We start from the raw sequence: 9,233 nt of genomic DNA, 5'->3' as shown, positions 1-9,233 counted from the left end.
GTTGTAGGTGTCGCCACCGGCGCCAGCCTTATGTGAATGCTCTGAAAAGCTAACCATTTGCATATCACATCATCTTCTTCCTGTCGGTTAAATTTCGCGTCTGTAGCACGTCATATTCGTGGTGTAGCAATTTTAATGGTCAGTAGTGTAGATGCTTGCTCCCCCAGTGTACGAACCCTGGTGCTGTGTCTAGATTTGCTACCAGCCCAACAGAACTGTCAGTGATAGTGAAGAATCTTGTTTTTTTTTGTTCTTTCATATACCCCTCATTGACAAACTGTGTGTGTGTGTGTGTGGATCAACAAGGAAGGCCGAATCGTTTATGAGGACTGGATGGTTATAGATATGCATGAAATGAATAAGTTGCTTGGCGGTCTGATCCTAGCTGGAGTCAAGAAATGAGGATACCAGTCAGCTTTGGGGTGCTGAGGATGGCCGACCACTGTTCAATGAAATTATGTCTCGTAACCGCTTCCACGCCATTCTGAGGGTGTTGCGCTTTGAGAATGCAGCAGCCCGACGTCAAAATAGGCCAAATGACAAACTGAAACCAATCAGAGAAGTTTTTGAGACGTGGGAAATTACCCTTAGGCATGCGTACATTCCAGGATGGTGCATGGCCATGGACGAACAGCTGGTCACATTTCGAGGTCGTTGTCCATTTCAACAGCACATCCCATAAAAACGTGGTAGATACGGAATGAAGTTGTAGGCGATTTGTGGCAGTGCAACAAGCTACTGCTGCAAGATGAAAGTGTATCTGGGGAAGGAGGAAGAAACCAGAGCCATGAGACTTGGGGAGAATGTTGTGAAAACCCTGGTGAGTGAACTTGTAAAGCCTGGACGTAATATCACCTGTGAAAATTTTTCTTGCGTATCTCGATTTGGCTCATTATTTGTTGTCAAAAGATCTGACACTAGTCGGTACTATCCGAAAAAACGAAGGTGAAATGCCTGCAGATTTTATTACATCTAAAGGATGCAAAGTATACTCCACATTATTTGGTTTTCAAGCAGTTGTGATGAAAGCCACTTGGATTTCTAAGATAAACAAAGTTGTAACCGTCCTCAGCTCTCTTCATGACCAATCAACAATGTCATCATCACAAGTAAATAAGCCTGAGGTTATAACGACATACAATGCCATTAAGGGCGGCGTGACACCATGAACCAGAAGATGCGATTCTACAGTGTGAAGAGAAAAACAAGGCGCTGACCATTGGTGGTTTTCTTCAACATGATCGATGTCAGTGTAAAGAATGCATAAATGATTTGGATGATGCTGGCTACCAATAAAAAAAGAAACGTCGGAGTTTCATCATTAGTTTGGGAAAAAGTGTTCAAATGTGTGTGAAATCTTATGGGACTTAACTGCTAATGTCATCAGTCCCTAAGCTTACACACTACTTAACCTAAATTATCCTCGGGACAAACACACACACCCATGCCCGAGGGAGGACTCGAACCTCCGCCGGGACCAGCCGCAGTTTGGGAAACGGACTAGCGAAATTGTGTTTTTTAAAATGTAAACTTTAAATAAATAAAATTACTTTAGAAGTATTTATACCCCAAAAATACTTTACATCATAATTAGTCAAAATAGTGTAAATTTATGTCAATTTAAACACCACGGGCCTGACAGGCTGATTGGTAGGCAATACTATATAGATTTTATGGTAAGCAGAGGGTTAAAAAGATATGGAGGGACAGTGCACGCTATTTTTTCGTTCGAAATTTAAAAAAAAATCTTATCTCGAACTTTTTGGGTTAATCAGACAGGATGCTTACGTACATGTCACCTGTCAGAGTCGTATCTACACGTATCAGCGGTCCCATATCACTGCAAGTGCACACGCCCCACATCATTACAGGGCCTCCACCAACTTGAGCAGTCCCCTTCTCACATGCAGAGTCCATGGATTCATGTGGTTGTCTCCATACCCGTACACGTCCACCGGCTCGATACAACTTGAAACGAGACTCGTTCGATCAGGCAACATGTTTCCAGTTATCAATAGCCCAATGTCGGTATTGACGGGTCCAGGGAAGACGTAAAGCTTTGTGTCGTGCAGTCATCAAAGGTACACGAGTTGGTCTTCGGCTCCGAAAGCCCATATTGATGATATTTCGTTGAATTGTTCGCACGCTGACACTTGTTGATGGCTCAGCATTGAAATCTGCAGCATTTTGCGGAAGGACTGTACTTCTGTCACATTGAACGATTCTCTTCAATTTCGTTGGTCCCGTTCTTCCAGGATCTTTTTCTGGACGCAGCGATGTTGGAGATTTGATGTTTTACCGGATTCCTCATATTCACGGTACACTCGTGAAATGGTCGTACTGGAAAATCCCCACTTCATCGCTACCTCGGAGATGCTGTGTCCCATGGCTCGTGCACCGACTATAACACCACGTTCAAACTCGCTTAAATAGTAATAACCTGCCACTGCAGCAGCAGTAACCGATCTAACAACCGCATCAGACACTTGTTGTCTTATATGGACGTTGCCGACCGCAGCGCCGTATTCTGCCTGTTTACATATCTCTATATTTGAATACACATGCCTATACCAGTGTCTTTGGCTCTCCAGTGTATAAAACAGTTGAAATTCGTTGTTGGTATGTTGTTGGATTTCAAACCGAATCGACGGTTACTTTTCTGCTGCGAAGTTTCGATGGATGATTTAGTCGTCTTCATGTGGACGCTACCTGGAGTGGACAGGCACTTACATGTAGCTGAGTACGGCTCAGGTCGTACGGCGCCGTCAGTGAGTAAATCGTAGCTCTCATCTTCGTTTACCGCCTCTGACAGGCGAGATAATCGCGCAGTTAACAAAGTGAGTGTTCGGAGCAACCTGTGATGTTTCGGCTATGACGGGTAATTTTAATCTTAGCGCACATCTTAAAGATAAGGGTATCTAAATTGCTGAGCGGCCAAGTGAAACTACAAGTGGGGGATTTAACTCTGCAAAAATATTTTTGCAGAAGCTATTTGTTGTAACGACTTTGTCCGAAGCTCGTGGTCGTGCGGTAGCGTTCTCGCTTCCCGCGCCCGGGTTCCCGGGTTCGATTCCCGGCGGGGTCAGGGATTTTCTCTGCCTCGTGATGACTGGGTGTTGTGTGACATCCTTAGGTTAGTTAGGTTTAAGTAGTTCTAAGTTCCAGGGGACTGATGACCATAGATGTTAAGTCCCATAGTGCTCAGAGCCATTTGAACCATTTTTTTGTCGTAACGAGCCACGCAGTATCCAGAGTGCCTAGGGAAGAGAGTTACCTGGTCACCGGTTCCACGCGCAGCGGCCTCATGGCCACAATACAAAGGCAGCCAAAGAACATCTGGCGGCACTGGTGCCGAACATAAAATACAATTTAAATAATATACAGTCAGTTTTGTTCTTGTATTCCTTATCGATTGACGGAATTTGTTGTTCTGCGCCAGGCCGAGGCTCTTCTCGCATTTTATTGGTTTGAGTTTTAACTTGATTTTACTGAACTACTTGGAAGGTAATGAGGGAATATACGGAGCATTACTTGTATTCTGTGTTTGAAGAATACATTCACAGCACCTTATAGCATTTATATTCATACGATTGATAGTTTTATCACAATGAAGTGATAGTATGTCACAGTGCTATTACTGATATTGCGATTTAATACGCTGAACAGTTTTAGTTTAGTGGGAAATAATTACGAAAAGTAGTGAGAGTCAGTTATTCTTTGGATTTTATATAACTACTTAGAGAATTTGCAACTTTTACATTCTTCTGTAGTAACGAAATATAATTTATGCAGTCACATGAATAAAATTATTAGTCAGCGTCTCCATCTAACAAACCATTGCACATTCACTGGGGATTTACTTTAGGCCCCTACTGCTGGTTATCGCACGTGGACTAGACTTAATATTCTTTGCACGTTCAGTTCGGGAAAGTACGAAGTTAGTCAGGCATTTTAAGATCATTCAAGTATCAAGTATTCACCCCCCCCCCCCCCCGCCCCACTTCTCACCATAGGCAGACTGCCAGAACCTGAAGAAGATAATTAAGACAATCGTCGAGAAATGGAATTGTCATCTCTGTTGACGATTCGAGAAAATAATATCAACAAACCACGCCGAAAAAACCTCAGATATCAGCTGATATTTGTTTTTTTTTTCAGAATGTCTCACAAGTAATTTCAGTGTAGCACTGTATACACCTCGGTATCCAAATATTCCTGTGGTGGAAAACTCCATCTACTGCTTTGCAGTTACAGGCGGTGGACAAAATATGGAAACACCAAAAATACGAGGGCTGGAGCTTAAATAGTGGCAACTATTTATTCATAACTGATACAAAAGAGTTACATGTTTGCACCTATTACTGTCCTTCAAAGTAGTCACCAGCATTGTCTAGAACCCGTTTCCAGCGATGTGGAAGGCGTAGTATACCGTTAGCAGAGCCTGTTCTGTTGATGGTACGAATGGGGCGATCTGCTGCCTGTCGAATCTCTGGAACAGTTCTGAAGCGAATGCCACGAAGCGAAAACTGAAAGACCAATCCAACGAATGGCTTCATTATGGGTCGCCGTGAAAGTCGAAAGTGCGTCAGAGCCCCAGTATGGTGGAAGTTATGGTGATTCTCGTGTGCGACTGTGATGGTGTTACCCTAATACATTACGTTCCTCCACGGCAAACAGTCAACGCACAGTATTACTTTTCGTTTTTGGAGCATCACCTGCCACCAGCTTTGCGAAAGAAGGGGCAACACTTTCTGCGCAACCCAACCATCATTTTGCGCGACAATGCGCGGGCGCATACAGCGCAAGCTGTGGCTGCTCTGTTCCGTCAATGGGATTGGGAAGTACTGTACCATCCACCATATTCCCCAGACTTAAATCCTTGTGACTTTGGTTTAATTCAGAAGATGAAGGAACCAGTTCGTGGCATCCGCTTCAGAACTCTTCCAGAGATTCGACAGACAGTAGACCGCTCTATTCGCACCATCAACAGAACAGGCTCTGCTAACGGTATACTATGCCTTCCACATAGCTGGCAACGGGTTCTACACGAAGCTGGTGACTACTTTGAAGGACAGTAACAGTTGAAAAGAAGTAATTCTTTTGTATCGGTTGTGAATAAATAGTTGCCACTATTTAAGTTCCGTCAGCAGCTCGTGGTCTCGCAGTAGAGTTCTCGCTTCCCGAGCACAGGGTCCCGGGCTCGATTTCCAGCGGGGTCAGGGGTTTTCACCTGCCTCGAGTTGACTGGGTGTTGTTGTGTCGTCTTCATCATCATCATTCATCCCCATCACGGTCGGAGGAAGGCAATGGCAAACCACCTCCACTAGGACCTTGCCTAGTACGGCGGTGCGGGTCTCCCGCATCATACCCTACGTTCTGTCAAGGAGTATGCGACTTCATCACCATCATTTAAGTTCCAACTCTCGTTCAACATATGCCTAATACGGTGTAGGAAAACCGTTGGCATTTAAACCAGCTTTCAGTCGTCTTGTAATGGATGAATACAGGTCCTGTATGGTTTTAATTGGAATCTTGTACCATTATTCATGCAAAAAAGTGGCACTTTCAGGTAACGATGATGGAAGTGGACGGTGATCACGCAAAATTATCTCCAAAGCAAACCACAGTGGCTCAACGATATTGAGATATGATGACTGTGGTGGTTAGGGGAGATGCGACAATTCATCCTCGTGCTCACAAAATCAAATCTGGACCATGTGAGCCGTGTGAACAGGGAGCCTGTTGTCTTGGAACACAGAATCACCATTTGGGAACAAACAAGGTACCATGGGATGGGCCTGATAAAAGGTCACATAATCCTTGGCAGTAACGCCAGCTTGCAGAATAACCATGGGGTCCATTTAGTACCACGATACGGCTGCCCAAATTATCACCGAATCTCCACCATTTTCACTCTTGTGACGTAAGCTCGGCCAGAAGTCGGAAATAGCGTGAAACAAGAATCGTCCGATCAAATGATTTTCTTTCAGTGGAACCTTCCCGTTTCCCCTATATCTCTTCTGTTACGCAACCTTCCCTTCTACAATAACATATGAAACCTTCCCTTAGGATTTCTATCTTTTGCTTGATAATAACAAATGAAATCTTCCCTTTGAAATTAATTCTCTTTCTCAATAATAATAAGTGCAATCTTCGCATACAAATTTAAATGCTGCTTATTGAAAGTGATTTGCTGATTATTTCGACGAAACATAGAATGTGTCGTCGTCGTGGCGCTCAGTCGTTACCTGCAATAACCCAAAACTGTTCCTTACCTTTTTTACTGTTACTGGATCGCCAACTGACTGCTACATCGAACTGCTACATGAATATACTTACTCCGTTTTACTATACTCTATTAGCTGCTGGTGGGCTGTCATATTAAGTGGCTGTATTTATTACCAAAGCTGACGTTATTCTTTAATTAATTTGACTGAAGTTCCGTAATTCATAGTTAAACTTTTTCTTGACAACAATATAATTTTGCAAAGTTTTACGTTAATGGTTTTTGGGATGGATTATAATCAGTAATGCAATATTGCTGGCAAAAATTAATTATATTCTGAAAACGATTCTTCAAATATTTACTGCTGGTAATGAAATGATTTTACAAACGTTCAAATGGGACTTACTTTTTACAATAATCTTACAACTACAATTGCGCAAACATACCTTCAGTAATCTTGAGTTTCTCAAAAAAAATAATTCAATAATATTAGTTCCTCTTATGATAATTGTTGGCTGATGTTTCTGTACATCCGTTTATAATCTCTAGTAAATCATAGCTGGTGGCTGGCAGGCACACCGCTCCTCTCAGCCTCTCGCTTCAGACCTGCTACCGACTCGCTTCACATCTCGCTTACTACTGACTTCCTACGAACGCTAAAGTGCGGTATCTCCCGCCAACAATGCTTTCTGGTGCAGACAATCCCTGCTACCATTACAAAATGTATCAATGCGCGGTCTGTCCCGCTCTTTTCTTAAAATGTATCCATACGCGGTCTCTCCCGCCCTTTTTAAAATTATATCAATGTGCGGTCTCTCCCGCCAACAATACTTTGGTGCAGACATTCCCTGCTACCACAATTATTTCCGTAATGACAAATATTAATTATTCCTACTTAATCCTATTAATACAATATAAACATCTTTCATAAATTGTGGTTTGACAATAGACAATAGAAATATGCACGTCTTGCATCAGTGCATCATAATTTAGGTTCTATGGATTCGCCACCACGTTTTCCTGTAACGGGAATTTGCAAAACTGAAGAGTGGTTTTGAAATTCCAGCTTGCGTTACACTTACTAGCTTATGGAGCCCCCCTAGTTTTGTTATGGTGCTGACGGGGCCCGCGAGTGCGACATTCAGTTCAACAGTAAATTTTGCAGCTGTCGTCCTCTTATTTTTCGTCACGATCCTCTTCAATGAACATCTGCTACGATCACTCAACACATACTTAGTCCGCATTGTGACATAGCGGATGATGTTGCCAGTCGGTGTGGCCGAGAGGTTCTAGGCGCTTCAGTCTGGAACCGCGCGACCGCTACGTTCGCAGGTTCGAATCCTGGCTCGGGCATGGATGTGTGTGATGTCCTTAGGTTAGTTAGGTTTAAGTAGTTCTAAGTTCTAGGGGAATGATGACCTCAGATGTTAAGTCCCATAGTGCTCAGAGCCATTTGAACCGGATGATGTCCTGCGCTTTCCCTGTATGCGGTATAAATATTCGATACGATGCCTCTTGAAACACAAAACACTTCGGCTTCTTTGGTTACGCAAGCATCCGCCATACGAGCAGCAACAATTTGCCCAGCTTCGAAGTCACTTACCTCCGATATAATGCGCTGATAATTACACAGAACACTGCTCTATTACTGACACTTGCAACGTATTAATGGCATTGTGCAGGTGCCAATCGCAGTCAAATTCCATAGCATAATCTGCAGGCATTTATGTCCAAGCAGGCATGTGTCACAGTGTTTCTATATTTTTGTCCAAACCCTGTATTTACTAGTAACGCTTAGAATATTAGAGTTTAAAAGTTGCATAGTCAGTGAGGTCATCATAGAAAAATTCTCTAAGCACGTCCGACGTTACCTGAATGACACCGCTCCAGGACATCGGATATGAGGAGAAGGAGCAGAAGCTGAACTTCATCATCGGTGGCCTCCCAGGCCTCCAGACCGCACACCTTATGACTTTTGTCTGTGGGTTTACGTAAAAGACCGCGTTTTTATCCCCCTTATGCCTGACACTCTTGAAGGTCTGCGACATCGCAGTGCTGAAGCTGTGAATTCGATAACCAGCTGCTTCGTGTGTGGCAGGAAATGAGCCACCGTTTTGATATTTGCCGCGTAACACACGGTGCTCACAGGGAATGCATAATAATTTGAACTTTTCTCTTTCCAAGAACGGTGGTATTGTGTTTATATCTTTTGTAGTTTGGAATCAATAACTGTTTGAAATCTGTTCCTTCTTTTTGAATAGCTCTGTATAAAAATGGATGTTGGTATACCTCTTTGACATTAGCGGACTTCGACACCGTTTGACCGATCAGCGTGAAAGTTGGTACATATATGTATTTTTTTCACGGATAAGGTGTTTATGCTATCTACTTTGCTGTAACACGCCACTAGATGGCGCTTCAGGACATCAACTTCTGTACCGTTTAATCGATCGCCATGAAAATTGGTATACATAAATATTTTAAATGGTTTTGCACAATCATTATCAAGTAGCTTTTGGATACAGGCAACGGCAAACTTACGGTACTTCCTGAAACACAGAAGATATCGTTCCTATCGAACTTCTGTCAGCTTCAGTCATAAATTGAACATCTCGAAAAGAAGGTTTTTCCGAGCAACTTCAGGAATCACGATTGCCTATGCTAGGAGCTAACTTACAAGGGGAGGCCGCCAATTGTGAAATTCAGATTCGATTCATACTGCGCATAATAAAAGCTCATGGCCAGATGTGTAATGTGGCAGAGCACCAAGATGCACTTCTCAGCCGTTGTCGAGAAAATCGACAGTTAAAAGAAACAGTTGCGGTGAAATACTCTATACGGTTAATAATTTTTCCATAGCGTCGTGGCGCAGCGGTAAGCGCTCGGGTTTGTAATCCGAAGGTTGCCGGATCGAATCGCGCACCATGCAATTTATTTTTTTTTTTTTTTAGTATTTGTTTTTTGTAATTCAGAACTGGCGACTTCAAACATCATTATGTTTTCCGCA

The sequence above is a fragment of the Schistocerca piceifrons genome, chromosome X (genome assembly GCF_021461385.2).
Source record: "Schistocerca piceifrons isolate TAMUIC-IGC-003096 chromosome X, iqSchPice1.1, whole genome shotgun sequence".
Classification (NCBI taxonomy): Eukaryota; Metazoa; Arthropoda; class Insecta; order Orthoptera; family Acrididae; genus Schistocerca; species Schistocerca piceifrons.
This window is presented reverse-complemented; position numbering follows the sequence as displayed.